Below are 22,858 nucleotides of genomic sequence, written 5' to 3' on the forward strand. Positions count from 1 at the left end.
ATTTCATGGGTAATAAAGCCATGTGCATACTGTATTTAAAGTAATGTTAGCCAGCTTTCAGACACTAATTCCTGGGGAAGAAAGTCACCCTGGACGGGTCATCAACTGTGATTGAAATGGACAGATTCCTGTACATTTCAATCACTTTTAATGGGAGTCGGTGTGGATGGCCTGTTGAATCCGATTTTGAGCACTCTTTTCCCCGCATAAACTAGTTTAAATCACCGTTAAACACTTATTCTGTTGATGTCTATATAACCGACTTCCCGCTATGCATTAAGTCGGTTATATGGACCCTGTACACTAGGCATACCGCGGCCGGTAGTAAATGTCCAACCATTGTACCCTCTGGTCCCTAGGGTATGTAATGGTTCGTTGGTCTAGGGGTATGATTCTCGCTTAGGGTGCGAGAGGTCCCGGGTTCAAATCCCGGACGAGCCCAAGACATCTACATAGGTGTGGAACAGGTTTAGTTTAGGTATCAACAATTGTTCGTTGGAAGCAATGTGGACTTCACTATTTGATCAATACTGTGCCTTGCTAGAAACCTAATGTTGAATTAGGGCAAATCATGATCAAGGCTCATCTTCTGTGTAGAGAAGCCATGCATTTTCATCCAAGCTGTGTTCATTGAGGACAAAGTGCAATTCATGGAAAAGTGTTTTCCATTGTCATTTAACCAGGCTATCGTGTGGAAGACAGACAAACATTTATTTTGTAATGGTTCGTTGGTCTAGGGCAGTGTTTCTCAAACTTTTTCATACCAAGGACCACTTAACCAATAAAAAAAAACTCGCGGACCACCTAACTCCACAAATATAAAAATACACATGGTTTTTATAGAACAGATTACAAATCGCCTGAACATGGTACAAACAGGTTGCAACATGTGTGACGAAGGTGTTGCACTGGGCTATATCATGCAATCAAAAGTGAAACTTAAGCTCGCTCCATTGCGGAAATATTCCTGCGAGAGTGCGGAAAACTTAAATGTATTTATTTATTTCAAATGTTACCAATATACTCACAGACCACTAGGGGGCACTCACGGACCACCAGTGGTCCGCGGAAAACACTTTGAAAAACACTGGTCTAGGGGTATGATTCTCGCTTAGGGTGGGAGAGGTCCCGGGTTCAAATCCCGGACGAGCCCAAGAACATAGGTGTGGAACAGGTTTAGTTTAGGTATCAACAATTGTTCGTTGGAAGCAATGTGTACTTCACATTTTGACCAATACTGTGCCCTGCTAGAAACTTTATGTTGAGTTGGGGCATATAATGATCAAGGCTCATCTTCTGTGTCGAGAATCCATCAATTGTTATCCAAGCTATGTTCATTGAGGACAAAGTGCAATAAACAGAATATCGTTGGGAAGACCAAAAAACCACAATTTTCATGGCTCGTTGGTCTAGGGGTATGATTCTCGCTTTGGGTGCGAGAGGTCCCGGGTTCAAATCCCGGACGAGCCCAAGACATCTACATAGGTGTGGAACAGGTTTAGTTTAGGTATCAAAAATTGTTCGTGTCTGTGCCCTGCTAGAAACCTAATGTTGAGTTCGGGCAAATAATGATCAAGGCTCATCTTCTGTGTAGAGAAGCCATTCATTTTCATCCAAGCTGTGTTCATTGAGGACAAAGTGCAATTCATGGAAAAGTGTTTTCCATTGTCATTTAACCAGGCTATCGTGTGGAAGACAGACAAACATTTATTTTGTAATGGTTCGTTGGTCTAGGGCAGTGTTTCTCAAACTTTTTCATACCAAGGACCACTTAACCAATAAAAAAAAACTCGCGGACCACCTAACTCCACAAATATAAAAATACACATGGTTTTTATAGAACAGATTACAAATCGCCTGAACATGGTACAAACAGGTTGCAACATGTGTGACGAAGGTGTTGCACTGGGCTATATCATGCAATCAAAAGTGAAACTTAAGCTCGCTCCATTGCGGAAATATTCCTGCGAGAGTGCGGAAAACTTAAATGTATTTATTTCAAATGTTACCAATATACTCACAGACCACTAGGGGGCACTCACGGACCACACTTTGAAAAACACTGGTCTTGGGGTATGATTCTCGCTTAGGGTGCGAGAGGTCCCGGGTTCAAATCACGGACGAGCCCAAGACATCTACATAGGTGCTGAACAGGTTTACTTTAGGTATCAACAATTGTTCGTTGGAAGCAATGTGTAATTCACAATGGCATCAATGCTGTGCCCTGCTAGAAACCTAATGTTGAGTTCGGGCAAATAATGATCAAGGCTCATCTTCTGTGTAGAGAAGCCATGCATTTTCATCCAAGCTGTGTTCATTGAGGACAAAGTGCAATTCATGGAAAAGTGTTTTTCATTGTCATTTAACCAGGCTATCGTGTGGAAGACAGACAAACAATTATTATGTAATGGTTCGTTGGTCTAGGGGTATGATTCTCGCTTAGGGTGCGAGAGGTCCCGGGTTCAAATCCCGGACGAGCCCAAGACATCTACATAGGTGTGGAACAGGTTTAGTTTAGGTATCAAAAATTGTTCGTTGGAAGCAATGTGGACTTCACTATTTGATCAATACTGTGCCTTGCTAGAAACCTAATGTTGAATTAGGGCAAATCATGATCAAGGCTCATCTTCTGTGTAGAGAAGCCATGCATTTTCATCCAAGCTGTGTTCATTGAGGACAAAGTGCAATTCATGGAAAAGTGTTTTTCATTGTCATTTAACCAGGCTATCGTGTGGAAGACAGACAAACATTTATTATGTAATGGTTCGTTGGTCTAGGGGTATGATTCTCGCTTAGGGTGCGAGAGGTCCCGGGTTCAAATCCCGGACGAGCCCAAGACATCTACATAGGTGTGGAACAGGTGTAGTTTAGGTATCAAAAATTGTTCGTTGGAAGCAATGTGGACTTCACTATTTGATCAATACTGTGCCTTGCTAGAAACCTAATGTTGAATTAGGGCAAATCATGATCAAGGCTCATCTTCTGTGTAGAGAAGCCATGCATTTTCATCCAAGCTGTGTTCATTGAGGACAAAGTGCAATTCATGGAAAAGTGTTTTCCATTGTCATTTAACCAGGCTATCGTGTGGAAGACAGACAAACATTTATTTTGTAATGGTTCGTTGGTCTAGGGCAGTGTTTCTCAAACTTTTTCATACCAAGGACCACTTAACCAATAAAAAAAAACTCGCGGACCACCTAACTCCACAAATATAAAAATACACATGGTTTTTATAGAACAGATTACAAATCGCCTGAACATGGTACAAACAGGTTGCAACATGTGTGACGAAGGTGTTGCACTGGGCTATATCATGCAATCAAAAGTGAAACTTAAGCTCGCTCCATTGCGGAAATATTCCTGCGAGAGTGCGGAAAACTTAAATGTATTTATTTATTTCAAATGTTACCAATATACTCACAGACCACTAGGGGGCACTCACGGACCCACACTTTGAAAAACACTGGTCTTAGGGGTATGATTCTCGCTTAGGGTGCGAGAGGTCCCGGGTTCAAATCCCGGACGAGCCCAAGAACATAGGTGTGGAACAGGTTTAGTTTAGGTATCAACAATTGTTCATTGGAAGCAATGTGTACTTCACATTTTGACCAATACTGTGCCCTGCTAGAAACTTTATGTTGAGTTGGGGCATATAATGATCAAGGCTCATCTTCTGTGTCGAGAATCCATCAATTGTTATCCAAGCTATGTTCATTGAGGACAAAGTGCAATAAACAGAATATCGTTGGGAAGACCAAAAAACCACAATTTTCATGGCTCGTTGGTCTAGGGGTATGATTCTCGCTTTGGGTGCGAGAGGTCCCGGGTTCAAATCCCGGACGAGCCCAAGACATCTACATAGGTGTGGAACAGGTTTAGTTTAGGTATCAAAAATTGTTCGTGTCTGTGCCCTGCTAGAAACCTAATATTGAGTTCGGGCAAATAATGATCAAGGCTCATCTTCTGTGTAGAGAAGCCATTCATTTTCATCCAAGCTGTGTTCATTGAGGACAAAGTGCAATTCATGGAAAAGTGTTTTCCATTGTCATTTAACCAGGCTATCGTGTGGAAGACAGACAAACATTTATTTTGTAATGGTTCGTTGGTCTAGGGCAGTGTTTCTCAAACTTTTTCATACCAAGGACCACTTAACCAATAAAAAAAAACTCGCGGACCACCTAACTCCACAAATATAAAAATACACATGGTTTTTATAGAACAGATTACAAATCGCCTGAACATGGTACAAACAGGTTGCAACATGTGTGACGAAGGTGTTGCACTGGGCTATATCATGCAATCAAAAGTGAAACTTAAGCTCGCTCCATTGCGGAAATATTCCTGCGAGAGTGCGGAAAACTTAAATGTATTTATTTCAAATGTTACCAATATACTCACAGACCACTAGGGGGCACTCACGGACCACACTTTGAAAAACACTGGTCTTTGGGTATGATTCTCGCTTAGGGTGCGAGAGGTCCCGGGTTCAAATCACGGACGAGCCCAAGACATCTACATAGGTGCTGAACAGGTTTACTTTAGGTATCAACAATTGTTCGTTGGAAGCAATGTGTAATTCACAATGGCATCAATGCTGTGCCCTGCTAGAAACCTAATGTTGAGTTCGGGCAAATAATGATCAAGGCTCATCTTCTGTGTAGAGAAGCCATGCATTTTCATCCAAGCTGTGTTCATTGAGGACAAAGTGCAATTCATGGAAAAGTGTTTTTCATTGTCATTTAACCAGGCTATCGTGTGGAAGACAGACAAACATTTATTATGTAAGGCAAATGTCAGCCTTATGAACGGAGGTACCGTGGGACTTGCCCTTCACATGTACGGGAGTCCGCTCAATGGAAATGCGATGTCAAGTTCCGATGTCAAGTTCCTGTCAGCGGCTAGACATATGTTACCAGTGTTTACCAGTGTTGCCAGGGGCATGATAACATCCTCCACTGGAGGTTGGGTGGTGCTGCTGTGAATAAGGCCGACTATGGGTGCCGATGGGCGGACGGTAAAGCACCGCAAAGTAGACCCCCTTTAAGTGTAGCCAGGGTCACCCTGCATGCGTCGTCAAATGTGATTGAAATGGACAGATTCCTGTACATTTCAATCACTTTTAATGGGAGTCGTCAGTATATGGAGCTTAACCCATAATTCCCGGACGTTCCAGGCCGAATTTGGAAGCTCATATGCGGCCTGCCATGCGCCTCCACCCGTGGAAAGCAAAAAAAAGTATAGAAAACGGTCAATTATATGTTAAAATAATCAAAAATGAAGTTTTTGAAAATTCCTAAGTGCCAACGGGGGGAGGGGGTCAAGTCTTCGGCGCTTCGGAACGAAGCCCCGGAGACTTTTGCACTCCCCCGTTGCAATTTACAACGGAGAGGGGAAACGAGAGCTCCCCTCCTCCGTCCAAAAAATTCATTCATCTTTTCCAAGCTACCATCTGCACGAAATCTGAAACCCGGTTTTTGAGAGCACTTAGAAAAAAACGAGCTATTTTCACATGATGGGGAAATCATGGAGGAATGTATCCGCCTCATGAGCACTTTGGATCGGATGAAATTGTTGCCTGGAGGACCCCCAATCATGGTTCTCACAAAACTTTAAGTTTTCAAACTGGTGTCTGGAGGAATGCAAGGGGAGTTGTCAGGGGACTCTACCCGCCTCAAGAGGCACTATTTTGGGATACATTTTATCCATTTTCACCCCTTTTTATGGTTCTTCCAAAAAGTTAACTTAGACTTTTTCCGACTCTGGAGAAAGGTAGGGGGAGTTGTCAGGGGACTCTACCTGCCTTTTGGAACACTATTTTCGGATACAATTTATCCATTTTCACCCTTTTCTCTGGTTCTTCCAAAAGTTGACTTAAACTTTTTCCCACCCTGGAGAAAGGTATGGGGAGTTGTCAGGGGACTCTACCTGCCTTTTGGAACACTATTTTCGGATACAATTTATCCATTTTCACCCTTTTCTCTGGTTCTTCCAAAAGTTGACTTAAACTTTTTCCCACCCTGGAGAAAGGTATGGGGAGTTGTCAGGGGACTCTACCCGCCTTATGGAACACTATTTTGGGGTACTTTTTTCCCATTTCACCCCTTTTTTCTGGTTCTCTGGTTGTGGCGGCCTCGCCCTGGCCGTCCACCCTCTGGGTACCTGACTCCCCTGCCTCCTCCGGGGGGCAGTTGAGAGGGGTTCAATGCCTCCCCGGAGGATACTGTTATCCCGGCAACCCGCCAGCAGATGAAAAGACCCACCCCTCCGCCTCTCCACCTCTTCTGAGGGACGAGGGAACCGCGCGGGGGTCTGCTGGAGGCTACTGCCGGGTGCTCCGTCCTGCGCCTCACCGGGACCCTGACTCCAGCGCGGTGTGGCGGCCTCGCCCTGGCCGTCCACCCTCTGGGTACCTGACTCCCCTGCCTCCTCCGGGGGGCAGTTGAGAGGGGTTCAATGCCTCCCCGGAGGATACTGTTATCCCGGCAACCCGCCAGCAGATGAAAAGACCCACCCCTCCGCCTCTCCACCTCTTCTGAGGGACGAGGGAACCGCGCGGGGGTCTGCTGGAGGCTACTGCCGGGTGCTCCGTCCTGCGCCTCACCGGGACCCTGACTCCAGCGCGGTGTGGCGGCCTCGCCCTGGCCGTCCACCCTCTGGGTACCTGACTCCCCTGCCTCCTCCGGGGGGCAGTTGAGAGGGGTTCAATGCCTCCCCGGAGTATACTGTTATCCCGGCAACCCGCCAGCAGATGAAAAGACCCACCCCTCCGCCTCTCCACCTCTTCTGAGGGACGAGGGAACCGCGCGGGGGTCTGCCGGAGGCTACTGCCGGGTGCTCCGTCCTGCGCCTCACCGGGACCCTGACTCCAGCGCGGTGTGGCGGCCTCGCCCTGGCCGTCCACCCTCTGGGTACCTGACTCCCCTGCCTCCTCCGGGGGGGCAGTTGAGAGGGGTTCAATGCCTCCCCGGAGGATACTGTTATCCCGGCAACCCGCCAGCAGATGAAAAGACCCACCCCTCCGCCTCTCCACCTCTTCTGAGGGACGAGGGAACCGCGCGGGGGTCTGCTGGAGGCTACTGCCGGGTGCTCCGTCCTGCGCCTCACCGGGACCCTGACTCCAGCGCGGTGTGGCGGCCTCGCCCTGGCCGTCCACCGTGCGCCCTCTGGGTCGTACCCGAAACTGTCGGGTATCCTTTGGGAGAATCAGATTCTGGAGGAACGTGAGGGGAGATTACAGGGATCTCTGCCCGCCTAACGAGTGCCTAAATGGGACACCGCACCATGATGCAAATGAAAACAAACACTGATTTGAAAATAAGCTGAGTGCGTCTTTCGTGAGTCTTTTCACGCTTCCTTCTTTTTTACCCACGATTCTGGTGACATTTCCCTGTACTGAAATGCTCAAGAATACAGGTCGGATGGCGGTCCGTTGTCCGATCTGCAATAGCTCCTACCGTGCCCTGAGCAAGCACCTACAGAGGAACCATGGTGTGCGTAACTTGGATGAAAGAAAAATTCTGCTGTTGTTGGCCAACGGACGGACCAACATTAGGCTCCATCCCTGTACCATTCTGGGATGCGAGTACCGTGGCACAAGGCTGGATCGCCACTTGGCCAGAGACCATGTTGAGCTGGCCCGGGAGGAACTACATGTGGTTCAAAATCAAATGAAAATGACAGTGGCCAAGAAGGAGCTTTATGAACTCCGAATGACAAACCCCACCATAGAAATGATTACCGCTTGGGCTGTTGACACGGTGGCAGACGACGATATACTGTCACAACCTCCACCCTTGTCCCCGGTGAATGAATGTGACAACCCGGACTGCAAAGAATGGAGGCTGGAGGCTAACGCAGTGAGGGCTCAGCGGGACATATATGCTGCTGAGGTGAAATCCCTGCGCTGCAAGTTGCAGCAGAGGATAAAGGACAAGCGACAGAGGATGGATCAGCGGGCCGGGGACATGCCCGCGTTCGATGGGGAGGAACGAGAGCGGGTCATTCTGAAGAAACGACCCCGACCAGAGTCGACACCAACGAGGCTGTCCAAGTCGAAAGGTCCCTCCTGCAGCAAGTCTCCCATTCCTGCCTGCAGCACGTCTCCCATTCCCGCCTGCAGCACGTCTCCCATTCCCGCCTGCAGCAAGTCCCCCACTGGCTCTCACACCCATTCATCCAGCTCCTCAGAGCCTGCATCCATCCATACCGAGGCCTCGTCAACCTCCCCTCCCATAAATTCCCCCTGGTTCCGGGGCAGGGGCCGGGGAAATATAATGCGGGACATAACATTCCCACGGATCATGGGTAAGTGTTTTGGCTATGTGACACATGCAGTTTCTGTAACACATCATGTGTGGTCATTAAAGTACTGTTTATATTTCACAGAGGAGTATCTGCAAGGATACCGGGAGCATTATGCAGGTATCGACCCACCAGTGAGGCTCCAGGAAAACACAGTCTCCAAACTAAGCAGAGTGAAGTCGTGGCACACGGTTTCAATCGCCTGTCTGACTGGCTCTTTTTGAGGGATCTCAAGAGGATACGCGGGTGGTCCCGGAGCCTGATGAAGTCAAGCCTTCAGGTCACGACCTCCGACTTCTACATCAAGAATATATCACACTTTCTCAAGTACATGGCCGACACACCGTGCAAGGGGAGCAGGCTCAGCCAAACCGACATGATTTTAATCAAACGGGAAGTAGTTGCCATCCTGAAGTCCCTGAAGAGAAAAGTACTTATCCACCAGATGCAAGTGAAGCGTGACAAGATGGAAGGTCTGCCGAGCCACAACGACCTAATGACATGCTTGACTTCGACCACCACTCGCATCCCTCAGCTCCTGGATGTGATGGCCAGCAATCCGACTACCGCGACCCGGACACTGCTCTATGGGTATATGACTCTTCATTGGAGCTGCATTTATGGCCACCGTCCGGGGGTCTACTCCAACATGACCAACGCCGAGGTCCGAAAGGCGGATACAACTGGCACTGCCTTCGGCTACCTGGTTCATGTGAGTGCTATTAATCAATGTATTTATTCTGGCAGTTATATGCATGATTGACATTGTATTGACACTCTCTATCTCTGTCATAACAGGTAAGTAACCACAAGACGGCCAACGCGTTCGGGGAGGCGCAGCTGTACCTCACCGTAGAATAATTTGGATGGATGAAGAGGTGGCTGGAAATTAAGGGTACGCTGACCTGCACCCAGAGCCGTTACTTTCTGTACACAGAGGGGAAGAACCCGTTCAGGAAGCTTGCCTACTCCCTGAGGTTGGCATGGGCTGATGTGGGACTCCGCAGTCCCATTAACTTCACCGACCTCCGCACAGTCCACGCCGATAATGCGAAGAGGTTTCAAGACAAAGGCAACCGCCAAAGAGTGAGTGATTTCATGTGTCACAACACTGCAACTGCGGACAAATTTTACGCGAATAATCCTTCTTTGAAGGAGGCTGCGGACATTCGGTTGCTCTTCACAGAGTCACTGCAAGCAGCGGCGGCGGCATCGACAGCAGCAGCAGCGGGAAATGAAGACACTTTTGCGGGTATTGACATCGACAGTGACAACTCTGGAGAGGAGCACAGCCTGGCTCCCTACCAAGACTCCCTACCAAGACATGTCCCGAAGAGGGACCAGTCACTGGCCGAACACAACCCCTCAGACATGGGTGAAGAGAGGGTGCCATACTCTGCCCCAACTTCACCCACTGTTGCCAGTGATCAACTTGTAAATATGCAGTGTGTTGTTGTAATCAGTCCCCTTGTAAATACGTTATATCCTGTTTGAATGTATTTATTACTGTCAATATTACTGTAAATAAAGTTTGTTAAAATTACTAAGTCTTCTGTTTTTAAATCCCACTATGGGTTTTCTTCCTTTAAGATCCCCAGGGGCACGATATTCTGGTTCTGGTGGTAGCATGTAGGTGTTTAGTCCGAGTGAGGAGTGCTCAAGTGTGGGATGATTTGTAAGGTAGAAGAGGGTAAAAAAAGTTAAAGTGTGAACCTCCAGCAGGGCAGGTGGTGCTGTGAAGAAGGCCGACTATGGGTGCCGATGGGCGGACGGCAAAGCACCGCAAAGTAGACCCCCTTTAAGTGTAGCCAGGGGCACGAGCAAAATCCTCCATGGAGGTTGGGTGCTGCTGCTGTGAAGAAGGCCGACTATGGGTGCCGATGGGCGGACGGCAAAGCACCGCAAAGTAGACCCCCTTTAAGTGTAGCCAGGGGCACGAGCAAAATCCTCCATGGAGGTTGGGTGCTGCTGCTGTGAAGAAGGCCGACTATGGGTGCCGATGGGCGGACGGCAAAGCACCGCAAAGTAGACCCCCTTTAAGTGTAGCCAGGGGCACGAGCAAAATCCTCCATGGAGGTTGGGTGCTGCTGCTGTGAAGAAGGCCGACTATGGGTGCCGATGGGCGGACGGCAAAGCACCGCAAAGTAGACCCCCTTTAAGTGTAGCCAGGGGCACGAGCAAAATCCTCCATGGAGGTTGGGTGCTGCTGCTGTGAAGAAGGCCGACTATGGGTGCCGATGGGCGGACGGCAAAGCACCGCAATGTAGACCCCCTTTAAGTGTAGCCAGGGGCACGAGCAAAATCCTCCATGGAGGTTGGGTGCTGCTGCTGTGAAGAAGGCCGACTATGGGTGCCGATGGGCGGACGGCAAAGCACCGCAAAGTAGACCCCCTTTAAGTGTAGCCAGGGGCACGAGCAAAATCCTCCATGGAGGTTGGGTGCTGCTGCTGTGAAGAAGGCCGACTATGGGTGCCGATGGGCGGACGGCAAAGCACCGCAAAGTAGACCCCCTTTAAGTGTAACCAGGGGCACGAGATTCTTGAGGGTGTGATCATCTTGGTTTAGTCCGTGGGGGAGTGCTTAAGTTCGGGGGCCCGGGGACCCAAGGTGCTCGAGGTTCTGGAGGTACATGGGAGGGATCCTGGAGCTCCTCAGTCCGTGTTTTGGGGGTCTTGGAGCGGCCCCGAAGAGGTGCCTTTGTCGGTGTACCTAATGGGTAAGAAAGCCAGTCTACACAGGTCGTGAAATGTGATTGAAATGTACAGAGTGCTGTACATTTCAATCACTTTGAATGGGAGTCGTGAGGTGTGGATGAAATGGCCATATCTCCCTTAAATTCACAGCAAAGTTACCCATCTTTCACACAGTAATTCATGGGTAACAGAGCCATGTGCACCATGCATTTAAAGTAATGTTAGCCAGCTTTCAGACACTAATTCGTGGGTAATAAAGGCCTGTACATCTCCCTGTTTGAAAGGGCCATATCTCCCTTAAATTCACAGCAAAGTTACCCATCTTTCACACACTAATTCATGGGTAACAGAGCCATGTGCACCATGCATTTAAAGTAATGTTAGCCAGCTTTCAGACACTAATTCGTGGGGAAGAAAGTCACCCTGGTCGGGTCGTGAAATGTGATTGAAATGTACAGAGTGCTGTACATTTCAATCACTTTGAATGGGAGTCGTGAGGTGTGGATGAAATGGCCATATCTTCCTTAAATTCACATCAAACTCACCCAGCTTTCACACACTATTTCATGGGTAACAGAGCCATGTGCACCATGTATTTAAAGTAATGTTAGCCAGCTTTCAGACACTAATTCGTGGGTAATAAAGGCCTGTACATCTCCCTGTTTGAAAGGGCCATATCTCCCTTAAATTCACAGCAAAGTTACCCATCTTTCACACACTATTTCATGGGTAATAAAGCCATGTGCACACTGTATTTAAAGGGCTGCAGGAACACTTTACCCGCCTTGTAAACACCTTCTCCTGGGTAAAACAATCCATGTATTTCCGCCTGCTTTCCATCAGCACCCGCCAGTCATTTCAAACGGTTTCAAATCGTTTTTTCACTTTTAAAAACAGCTTTCTGCCCTGTAAATGATTTCTAATCATTATTACCGTCATGGAGGAGCTGCAGGGACACTTTACCCGCCTTTTAAACACCTTTTCCTGGGTAAACAATCAATTTATTTCCGCCTGCTTTCCATCAGCACCCGCCAGTCATTTCAAACGGTTTCAAATCGTTTTTTCACTTTTAAAAACAGCTTTCTGCCCTATAAATGATTTCTAATCATTATTACCGTCATGGAGGAGCTGCATGGACACTTTACCCGCCTTTTAAACACCTTTTCCTGGGTAAACAATCAATTTATTTCCGCCTGCTTTCCATCAGCACCCGCCAGTCATTTCAAACGGTTTCAAATCGTTTTTTCACTTTTAAAAAGAGCTTTCTGCCCTGGCAATTATATCTAATCATTATTACCGTCATGGAGGAGCTGCAGGAACACTTTACCCGCCTTCTAAACACTTATTCCTGACTAAAACAATCAATGTATTTCCGCCAGGGTCACAGCCTGCTGCTGCTGCGGCGGCTGCTGCTGCTGCTGCTGCTGCTCTCCCTCCCTAAATTCACATCAAACTCACCCAGCTTTCACACACTATTTCATGGGTAATAAAGCCATGTGCACACTGTATTTAAAGTAATGTTAGCCAGCTTTCAGACACTAATTCCTGGGGAAGAAAGTCACCCTGGACGGGTCATCAAATGTGATTGAAATGGACAGATTCCTGTACATTTCAATCACTTTTAATGGGAGTCGGTGTGGATGGCCTGTTGAATCCGATTTTGAGCACTCTTTTCCCCGCATAAACTAGTTTAAATCACCGTTAAACACTTATTCTGTTGATGTCTATATAACCGACTTCCCGCTATGCATTAAGTCGGTTATATGGACCCTGTACACTAGGCATACCGCGGCCGGTAGTAAATGTCCAACCATTGTACCCTCTGGTCCCTAGGGTATGTAATGGTTCGTTGGTCTAGGGGTATGATTCTCGCTTAGGGTGCGAGAGGTCCCGGGTTCAAATCCCGGACGAGCCCAAGACATCTACATAGGTGTGGAACAGGTTTAGTTTAGGTATCAAAAATTGTTCGTTGGAAGCAATGTGGACTTCACTATTTGATCAATACTGTGTCTTGCTAGAAACCTAATGTTGAATTAGGGCAAATCATGATCAAGGCTCATCTTCTGTGTAGAGAAGCCATGCATTTTTATCCAAGCTGTGTTCATTGAGGACAAAGTGCAATTCATGGAAAAGTGTTTTCCATTGTCATTTAACCAGGCTATCGTGTGGAAGACAGACAAACATTTATTTTGTAATGGTTCGTTGGTCTAGGGCAGTGTTTCTCAAACTTTTTCATACCAAGGACCACTTAACCAATAAAAAAAAACTCGCGGACCACCTAACTCCACAAATATAAAAATACACATGGTTTTTATAGAACAGATTACAAATCGCCTGAACATGGTACAAACAGGTTGCAACACGTGTGACGAAGGTGTTGCACTGGGCTATATCATGCAATCAAAAGTGAAACTTAAGCTCGCTCCATTGCGGAAATATTCCTGCGAGAGTGCGGAAAACTTAAATGTATTTATTTATTTCAAATGTTACCAATATACTCACAGACCACTAGGGGGCACTCACGGACCACCAGTGGTCCGCGGAAAACACTTTGAAAAACACTGGTCTAGGGGTATGATTCTCGCTTAGGGTGGGAGAGGTCCCGGGTTCAAATCCCGGACGAGCCCAAGAACATAGGTGTGGAACAGGTTTAGTTTAGGTATCAACAATTGTTCGTTGGAAGCAATGTGTACTTCACATTTTGACCAATACTGTGCCCTGCTAGAAACTTTATGTTGAGTTGGGGCATATAATGATGAAGGCTCATCTTCTGTGTCGAGAATCCATCAATTGTTATCCAAGCTATGTTCATTGAGGACAAAGTGCAATAAACAGAATATCGTTGGGAAGACCAAAAAACCACAATTTTCATGGCTCGTTGGTCTAGGGGTATGATTCTCGCTTTGGGTGCGAGAGGTCCCGGGTTCAAATCCCGGACGAGCCCAAGACATCTACATAGGTGTGGAACAGGTTTAGTTTAGGTATCAAAAATTGTTCGTGTCTGTGCCCTGCTAGAAACCTAATATTGAGTTCGGGCAAATAATGATCAAGGCTCATCTTCTGTGTAGAGAAGCCATGCATTTTCATCCAAGCTGTGTTCATTGAGGACAAAGTGCAATTCATGGAAAAGTGTTTTTCATTGTCATTTAACCAGGCTATCGTGTGGAAGACAGACAAACATTTATTATGTAATGGTTCGTTGGTCTAGGGGTATGATTCTCGCTTAGGGTGCGAGAGGTCCCGGGTTCAAATCCCGGACTAGCCCAAGACATCTACATAGGTGTGGAACAGGTTTAGTTTAGGTATCAAAAATTGTTCGTTGGAAGCAATGTGGACTTCACTATTTGATCAATACTGTGCCTTGCTAGAAACCTAATGTTGAATTAGGGCAAATCATGATCAAGGCTCATCTTCTGTGTAGAGAAGCCATGCATTTTCATCCAAGCTGTGTTCATTGAGGACAAAGTGCAATTCATGGAAAAGTGTTTTCCATTGTCATTTAACCAGGCTATCGTGTGGAAGACAGACAAACATTTATTTTGTAATGGTTCGTTGGTCTAGGGCAGTGTTTCTCAAACTTTTTCATACCAAGGACCACTTAACCAATAAAAAAAAACTCGCGGACCACCTAACTCCACAAATATAAAAATACACATGGTTTTTATAGAACAGATTACAAATCGCCTGAACATGGTACAAACAGGTTGCAACATGTGTGACGAAGGTGTTGCACTGGGCTATATCATGCAATCAAAAGTGAAACTTAGGCTCGCTCCATTGCGGAAATATTCCTGCGAGAGTGCGGAAAACTTAAATGTATTTATTTCAAATGTTACCAATATACTCACAGACCACTAGGGGGCACTCACGGACCACACTTTGAAAAACACTGGTCTTGGGGTATGATTCTCGCTTAGGGTGCGAGAGGTCCCGGGTTCAAATCACGGACGAGCCCAAGACATCTACATAGGTGCTGAACAGGTTTACTTTAGGTATCAACAATTGTTCGTTGGAAGCAATGTGTAATTCACAATGGCATCAATGCTGTGCCCTGCTAGAAACCTAATGTTGAGTTCGGGCAAATAATGATCGAGGCTCATCTACTGTGTAGAGAAGCCATGCATTTTCATCCAAGCTGTGTTCATTGAGGACAAAGTGCAATTCATGGAAAAGTGTTTTTCATTGTCATTTAACCAGGCTATCGTGTGGAAGACAGACAAACATTTATTATGTAATGGTTCGTTGGTCTAGGGGTATGATTCTCGCTTAGGGTGCGAGAGGTCCCGGGTTCAAATCCCGGACGAGCCCAAGACATCTACATAGGTGTGGAACAGGTTTAGTTTAGGTATCAAAAATTGTTCGTTGGAAGCAATGTGGACTTCACTATTTGATCAATACTGTGCCTTGCTAGAAACCTAATGTTGAATTAGGGCAAATCATGATCAAGGCTCATCTTCTGTGTAGAGAAGCCATGCATTTTCATCCAAGCTGTGTTCATTGAGGACAAAGTGCAATTCATGGAAAAGTGTTTTCCATTGTCATTTAACCAGGCTATCGTGTGGAAGACAGACAAACATTTATTTTGTAATGGTTCGTTGGTCTAGGGCAGTGTTTCTCAAACTTTTTCATACCAAGGACCACTTAACCAATAAAAAAAAACTCGCGGACCACCTAACTCCACAAATATAAAAATACACATGGTTTTTATAGAACAGATTACAAATCGCCTGAACATGGTACAAACAGGTTGCAACATGTGTGACGAAGGTGTTGCACTGGGCTATATCATGCAATCAAAAGTGAAACTTAAGCTCGCTCCATTGCGGAAATATTCCTGCGAGAGTGCGGAAAACTTAAATGTATTTATTTCAAATGTTACCAATATACTCACAGACCACTAGGGGGCACTCACGGACCACACTTTGAAAAACACTGGTCTTGGGGTATGATTCTCGCTTAGGGTGCGAGAGGTCCCGGGTTCAAATCACGGACGAGCCCAAGACATCTACATAGGTGCTGAACAGGTTTACTTTAGGTATCAACAATTGTTCGTTGGAAGCAATGTGTAATTCACAATGGCATCAATGCTGTGCCCTGCTAGAAACCTAATGTTGAGTTCGGGCAAATAATGATCAAGGCTCATCTTCTGTGTAGAGAAGCCATGCATTTTCATCCAAGCTGTGTTCATTGAGGACAAAGTGCAATTCATGGAAAAGTGTTTTTCATTGTCATTTAACCAGGCTATCGTGTGGAAGACAGACAAACATTTATTATGTAATGGTTCGTTGGTCTAGGGGTATGATTCTCGCTTAGGGTGCGAGAGGCCCCGGTTCAAATCCCGGACGAGCCCAAGACATCTACATAGGTGTGGAACAGGTTTAGTTTAGGTATCAACAATTGTTCGTTGGAAGCAATGTGGACTTCACTATTTGATCAATACTGTGCCTTGCTAGAAACCTAATGTTGAATTAGGGCAAATCATGATCAAGGCTCATCTTCTGTGTAGAGAAGCCATGCATTTTCATCCAAACTGTGTTCATTGAGGACAAAGTGCAATTCATGGAAAAGTGTTTTCCATTGTCATTTAACCAGGCTATCGTGTGGAAGACAGACAAACATTTATTTTGTAATGGTTCGTTGGTCTAGGGCAGTGTTTCTCAAACTTTTTCATACCAAGGACCACTTAACCAATAAAAAAAAACTCGCGGACCACCTAACTCCACAAATATAAAAATACACATGGTTTTTATAGAACAGATTACAAATCGCCTGAACATGGTACAAACAGGTTGCAACATGTGTGACGAAGGTGTTGCACTGGGCTATATCATGCAATCAAAAGTGAAACTTAAGCTCGCTCCATTGCGGAAATATTCCTGCGAGAGTGCGGAAAACTTAAATGTATTTATTTCAAATGTTACCAATATACTCACAGACCACTAGGGGGCACTCACGGACCACACTTTGAAAAACACTGGTCTTGGGGTATGATTCTCGCTTAGGGTGCGAGAGGTCCCGGGTTCAAATCACGGACGAGCCCAAGACATCTACATAGGTGCTGAACAGGTTTACTTTAGGTATCAACAATTGTTCGTTGGAAGCAATGTGTAATTCACAATGGCATCAATGCTGTGCCCTGCTAGAAACCTAATGTTGAGTTCGGGCAAATAATGATCAAGGCTCATCTTCTGTGTAGAGAAGCCATTCATTTTCATCCAAGCTGTGTTCATTGAGGACAAAGTGCAATTCATGGAAAAGTGTTTTTCCATTGTCATTTAACCAGGCTATCGTGTGGAAGACAGACAAACATTTATTTTGTAATGGTTCGTTGGTCTAGGGCAGTGTTTCTCAAACTTTTTCATACCAAGGACCACTTAACCAATAAAAAAAAACTCGCGGACCACCTAACTCCACAAATATAAAAATACACATGGTTTTTATAGAACAGATTACAAATCGCCTGAACATGGTACAAACAGGTTGCAACATGTGTGACGAAGGTGTTGCACTGGGCTATATCATGCAATCAAAAGTGAAACTTAAGCTCGCTCCATTGCGGAAATATTCCTGCGAGAGTGCGGAAAACTTAAATGTATTTATTTATTTCAAATGTTACCAATATACTCACAGACCACTAGGGGGCACTCACGGACCACCAGTGGTCCGCGGACCACACTTTGAAAAACACTGGTCTAGGGATATGATTCTCGCTTAGGGTGCGAGAGGTCCCGGGTTCAAATCCCGGACGAGCCCAAGAACATAGGTGTGGAACAGGTTTAGTTTAGGTATCAACAATTGTTCGTTGGAAGCAATGTGTACTTCACATTTTGACCAATACTGTGCCCTGCTAGAAACTTTATGTTGAGTTGGGGCATATAATGATCAAGGCTCATCTTCTGTGTCGAGAATCCATCAATTGTTATCCAAGCTATGTTCATTGAGGACAAAGTGCAATAAACAGAATATCGTTGGGAAGACCAAAAAACCACAATTTTCATGGCTCGTTGGTCTAGGGGTATGATTCTCGCTTTGGGTGCGAGAGGTCCCGGGTTCAAATCCCGGACGAGCCCAAGACATCTACATAGGTGTGGAACAGGTTTAGTTTAGGTATCAAAAATTGTTCGTGTCTGTGCCCTGCTAGAAACCTAATATTGAGTTCGGGCAAATAATGATCAAGGCTCATCTTCTGTGTAGAGAAGCCATTCATTTTCATCCACGCTGTGTTCATTGAGGACAAAGTGCAATTCATGGAAAAGTGTTTTCCATTGTCATTTAACCAGGCTATCGTGTGGAAGACAGACAAACATTTATTTTGTAATGGTTCGTTGGTCTAGGGCAGTGTTTCTCAAACTTTTTCATACCAAGGACCACTTAACCAATAAAAAAAAACTCGCGGACCACCTAACTCCACAAATATAAAAATACACATGGTTTTTATAGAACAGATTACAAATCGCCTGAACATGGTACAAACAGGTTGCAACATGTGTGACGAAGGTGTTGCACTGGGCTATATCATGCAATCAAAAGTGAAACTTAAGCTCGCTCCATTGCGGAAATATTCCTGCGAGAGTGCGGAAAACTTAAATGTATTTATTTCAAATGTTACCAATATACTCACAGACCACTAGGGGGCACTCACGGACCACACTTTGAAAAACACTGGTCTTGGGGTATGATTCTCGCTTAGGGTGCGAGAGGTCCCGGGTTCAAATCACGGACGAGCCCAAGACATCTACATAGGTGCTGAACAGGTTTACTTTAGGTATCAACAATTGTTCGTTGGAAGCAATGTGTAATTCACAATGGCATCAATGCTGTGCCCTGCTAGAAACCTAATGTTGAGTTCGGGCAAATAATGATCAAGGCTCATCTTCTGTGTAGAGAAGCCATGCATTTTCATCCAAGCTGTGTTCATTGAGGACAAAGTGCAATTCATGGAAAAGTGTTTTTCATTGTCATTTAACCAGGCTATCGTGTGGAAGACAGACAAACATTTATTATGTAATGGTTCGTTGGTCTAGGGGTATGATTCTCGCTTAGGGTGCGAGAGGTCCCGGGTTCAAATCCCGGACGAGCCCAAGACATCTACATAGGTGTGGAACAGGTTTAGTTTAGGTATCAAAAATTGTTCGTTGGAAGCAATGTGGACTTCACTATTTGATCAATACTGTGCCTTGCTAGAAACCTAATGTTGAATTAGGGCAAATCATGATCAAGGCTCATCTTCTGTGTAGAGAAGCCATGCATTTTCATCCAAGCTGTGTTCATTGAGGACAAAGTGCAATTCATGGAAAAGTGTTTTTCATTGTCATTTAACCAGGCTATCGTGTGGAAGACAGACAAACATTTATTTTGTAATGGTTCGTTGGTCTAGGGCAGTGTTTCTCAAACTTTTTCATACCAAGGACCACTTAACCAATAAAAAAAAACTCGCGGACCACCTAACTCCACAAATATAAAAATACACATGGTTTTTATAGAACAGATTACAAATCGCCTGAACATGGTACAAACAGGTTGCAACATGTGTGACGAAGGTGTTGCACTGGGCTATATCATGCAATCAAAAGTGAAACTTAAGCTCGCTCCATTGCGGAAATATTCCTGCGAGAGTGCGGAAAACTTAAATGTATTATTATTTCAAATGTTACCAATATACTCACAGACCACTAGGGGGCACTCACGGACCACACTTTGAAAAACACTGGTCTTGGGGTATGATTCTCGCTTAGGGTGCGAGAGGTCCCGGGTTCAAATCACGGACGAGCCCAAGACATCTACATAGGTGCTGAACAGGTTTACTTTAGGTATCAACAATTGTTCGTTGGAAGCAATGTGTAATTCACAATGGCATCAATGCTGTGCCCTGCTAGAAACCTAATGTTGAGTTCGGGCAAATAATGATCAAGGCTCATCTTCTGTGTAGAGAAGCCATGCATTTTCATCCAAGCTGTGTTCATTGAGGACAAAGTGCAATTCATGGAAAAGTGTTTTTCATTGTCATTTAACCAGGCTATCGTGTGGAAGACAGACAAACATTTATTATGTAATGGTTCGTTGGTCTAGGGGTATGATTCTCGCTTAGGGTGCGAGAGGTCCCGGGTTCAAATCCCGGACGAGCCCAAGACATTTACATAGGTGTGGAACAGGTTTAGTTTAGGTATCAACAATTGTTCGTTGGAAGCAATGTGGACTTCACTATTTGATCAATACTGTGCCTTGCTAGAAACCTAATGTTGAATTAGGGCAAATCATGATCAAGGCTCATCTTCTGTGTAGAGAAGCCATGCATTTTCATCCAAACTGTGTTCATTGAGGACAAAGTGCAATTTATGGAAAAGTGTTTTTCATTGTCATTTAACCAGGCTATCGTGTGGAAGACAGACAAACATTTATTTTGTAATGGTTCGTTGGTCTAGGGCAGTGTTTCTCAAACTTTTTCATACCAAGGACCACTTAACCAATAAAAAAAAACTCGCGGACCACCTAACTCCACAAATATAAAAATACACATGGTTTTTATAGAACAGATTACAAATCGCCTGAACATGGTACAAACAGGTTGCAACATGTGTGACGAAGGTGTTGCACTGGGCTATATCATGCAATCAAAAGTGAAACTTAAGCTCGCTCCATTGCGGAAATATTCCTGCGAGAGTGCGGAAAACTTAAATGTATTTATTTCAAATGTTACCAATATACTCACAGACCACTAGGGTAACACTCACGGACCACACTTTGAAAAACACTGGTCTTGGGGTATGATTCTCGCTTAGGGTGCGAGAGGTCCAGGGTTCAAATCACGGACGAGCCCAAGACATCTACATAGGTGCTGAACAGGTTTACTTTAGGTATCAACAATTGTTCGTTGGAAGCAATGTGTAATTCACAATGGCATCAATGCTGTGCCCTGCTAGAAACCTAATGTTGAGTTCGGGCAAATAATGATCAAGGCTCATCTTCTGTGTAGAGAAGCCATGCATTTTCATCCAAGCTGTGTTCATTGAGGACAAAGTGCAATTCATGGAAAAGTGTTTTTCATTGTCATTTAACCAGGCTATCGTGTGGAAGACAGACAAACAATTATTATGTAATGGTTCGTTGGTCTAGGGGTATGATTCTCGCTTAGGGTGCGAGAGGTCCCGGGTTCAAATCCCGGACGAGCCCAAGACATCTACATAGGTGTGGAACAGGTTTAGTTTAGGTATCAAAAATTGTTCGTTGGAAGCAATGTGGACTTCACTATTTGATCAATACTGTGCCTTGCTAGAAACCTAATGTTGAATTAGGGCAAATCATGATCAAGGCTCATCTTCTGTGTAGAGAAGCCATTCATTTTCATCCAAGCTGTGTTCATTGAGGACAAAGTGCAATTCATGGAAAAGTGTTTTCCATTGTCATTTAACCAGGCTATCGTGTGGAAGACAGACAAACATTTATTTTGTAATGGTTCGTTGGTCTAGGGCAGTGTTTCTCAAACTTTTTCATACCAAGGACCACTTAACCAATAAAAAAAAACTCGCGGACCACCTAACTCCACAAATATAAAAATACACATGGTTTTTATAGAACAGATTACAAATCGCCTGAACATGGTACAAACAGGTTGCAACATGTGTGACGAAGGTGTTGCACTGGGCTATATCATGCAATCAAAAGTGAAACTTAAGCTCGCTCCATTGCGGAAATATTCCTGCGAGAGTGCGGAAAACTTAAATGTATTTATTTATTTCAAATGTTACCAATATACTCACAGACCACTAGGGGGCACTCACGGACCACCAGTGGTCCGCGGAAAACACTTTGAAAAACACTGGTCTAGGGGTATGATTCTCGCTTAGGGTGCGAGAGGTCCCGGGTTCAAATCCCGGACGAGCCCAAGAACATAGGTGTGGAACAGGTTTAGTTTAGGTATCAACAATTGTTCGTTGGAAGCAATGTGTACTTCACATTTTGACCAATACTGTGCCCTGCTAGAAACTTTATGTTGAGTTGGGGCATATAATGATCAAGGCTCATCTTCTGTGTCGAGAATCCATCAATTGTTATCCAAGCTATGTTCATTGAGGACAAAGTGCAATAAACAGAATATCGTTGGGAAGACCAAAAAACCACAATTTTCATGGCTCGTTGGTCTAGGGGTATGATTCTCGCTTTGGGTGCGAGAGGTCCCGGGTTCAAATCCCGGACGAGCCCAAGACATCTACATAGGTGTGGAACAGGTTTAGTTTAGGTATCAAAAATTGTTCGTGTCTGTGCCCTGCTAGAAACCTAATATTGAGTTCGGGCAAATAATGATCAAGGCTCATCTTCTGTGTAGAGAAGCCATTCATTTTCATCCAAGCTGTGTTCATTGAGGACAAAGTGCAATTCATGGAAAAGTGTTTTTCATTGTCATTTAACCAGGCTATCGTGTGGAAGACAGACAAACATTTATTATGTAATGGTTCGTTGGTCTAGGGGTATGATTCTCGCTTAGGGTGCGAGAGGTCCCGGGTTCAAATCCCGGACGAGCCCAAGACATCTACATAGGTGTGGAACAGGTTTAGTTTAGGTATCAAAAATTGTTCGTTGGAAGCAATGTGGACTTCACTATTTGATCAATACTGTGCCTTGCTAGAAACCTAATGTTGAATTAGGGCAAATCATGATCAAGGCTCATCTTCTGTGTAGAGAAGCCATTCATTTTCATCCAAGCTGTGTTCATTGAGGACAAAGTGCAATTCATGGAAAAGTGTTTTCCATTGTCATTTAACCAGGCTATCGTGTGGAAGACAGACAAACATTTATTTTGTAATGGTTCGTTGGTCTAGGGCAGTGTTTCTCAAACTTTTTCATACCAAGGACCACTTAACCAATAA

The 22,858-nt window shown here is 45.1% G+C and overlaps 15 non-coding genes across 15 annotated transcripts; all 15 read left to right on the forward strand.

The window, feature by feature from the left end:
* The first annotated feature begins 369 nt into the window (after window positions 1–369).
* trnap-agg (transfer RNA proline (anticodon AGG)) lies at window positions 370–441 on the forward strand. The gene has a single exon. It is a non-coding gene; the product is annotated as a tRNA-Pro (tRNA).
* Window positions 442–1,398: 957 nt separating this feature from the next.
* trnap-ugg (transfer RNA proline (anticodon UGG)) lies at window positions 1,399–1,470 on the forward strand. Its single transcript has one exon. It is a non-coding gene; the product is annotated as a tRNA-Pro (tRNA).
* Window positions 1,471–2,409: 939 nt separating this feature from the next.
* trnap-agg (transfer RNA proline (anticodon AGG)) lies at window positions 2,410–2,481 on the forward strand. The gene has a single exon. It is a non-coding gene; the product is annotated as a tRNA-Pro (tRNA).
* Window positions 2,482–2,762: 281 nt separating this feature from the next.
* On the forward strand, window positions 2,763–2,834 carry trnap-agg (transfer RNA proline (anticodon AGG)). The gene has a single exon. It is a non-coding gene; the product is annotated as a tRNA-Pro (tRNA).
* Window positions 2,835–3,775: 941 nt separating this feature from the next.
* trnap-ugg (transfer RNA proline (anticodon UGG)) lies at window positions 3,776–3,847 on the forward strand. The gene has a single exon. It is a non-coding gene; the product is annotated as a tRNA-Pro (tRNA).
* An 8,990-nt stretch (window positions 3,848–12,837) lies between these two features.
* Window positions 12,838–12,909, forward strand: trnap-agg (transfer RNA proline (anticodon AGG)). Its single transcript has one exon. It is a non-coding gene; the product is annotated as a tRNA-Pro (tRNA).
* Window positions 12,910–13,866: 957 nt separating this feature from the next.
* Window positions 13,867–13,938, forward strand: trnap-ugg (transfer RNA proline (anticodon UGG)). The gene has a single exon. It is a non-coding gene; the product is annotated as a tRNA-Pro (tRNA).
* Window positions 13,939–14,187: 249 nt separating this feature from the next.
* trnap-agg (transfer RNA proline (anticodon AGG)) lies at window positions 14,188–14,259 on the forward strand. The gene has a single exon. It is a non-coding gene; the product is annotated as a tRNA-Pro (tRNA).
* A 971-nt stretch (window positions 14,260–15,230) lies between these two features.
* trnap-agg (transfer RNA proline (anticodon AGG)) lies at window positions 15,231–15,302 on the forward strand. The gene has a single exon. It is a non-coding gene; the product is annotated as a tRNA-Pro (tRNA).
* Window positions 15,303–17,992: 2,690 nt separating this feature from the next.
* trnap-ugg (transfer RNA proline (anticodon UGG)) lies at window positions 17,993–18,064 on the forward strand. The gene has a single exon. It is a non-coding gene; the product is annotated as a tRNA-Pro (tRNA).
* Window positions 18,065–19,003: 939 nt separating this feature from the next.
* trnap-agg (transfer RNA proline (anticodon AGG)) lies at window positions 19,004–19,075 on the forward strand. Its single transcript has one exon. It is a non-coding gene; the product is annotated as a tRNA-Pro (tRNA).
* Window positions 19,076–20,048: 973 nt separating this feature from the next.
* Window positions 20,049–20,120, forward strand: trnap-agg (transfer RNA proline (anticodon AGG)). Its single transcript has one exon. It is a non-coding gene; the product is annotated as a tRNA-Pro (tRNA).
* Window positions 20,121–21,092: 972 nt separating this feature from the next.
* trnap-agg (transfer RNA proline (anticodon AGG)) lies at window positions 21,093–21,164 on the forward strand. Its single transcript has one exon. It is a non-coding gene; the product is annotated as a tRNA-Pro (tRNA).
* A 957-nt stretch (window positions 21,165–22,121) lies between these two features.
* On the forward strand, window positions 22,122–22,193 carry trnap-ugg (transfer RNA proline (anticodon UGG)). Its single transcript has one exon. It is a non-coding gene; the product is annotated as a tRNA-Pro (tRNA).
* A 249-nt stretch (window positions 22,194–22,442) lies between these two features.
* trnap-agg (transfer RNA proline (anticodon AGG)) lies at window positions 22,443–22,514 on the forward strand. Its single transcript has one exon. It is a non-coding gene; the product is annotated as a tRNA-Pro (tRNA).
* The last annotated feature ends 344 nt before the right edge of the window (window positions 22,515–22,858 follow it).

Source organism: Pseudochaenichthys georgianus, unplaced genomic scaffold (assembly GCF_902827115.2).
Source record: "Pseudochaenichthys georgianus unplaced genomic scaffold, fPseGeo1.2 scaffold_1568_arrow_ctg1, whole genome shotgun sequence".
NCBI classification, from domain to species: Eukaryota; Metazoa; Chordata; class Actinopteri; order Perciformes; family Channichthyidae; genus Pseudochaenichthys; species Pseudochaenichthys georgianus.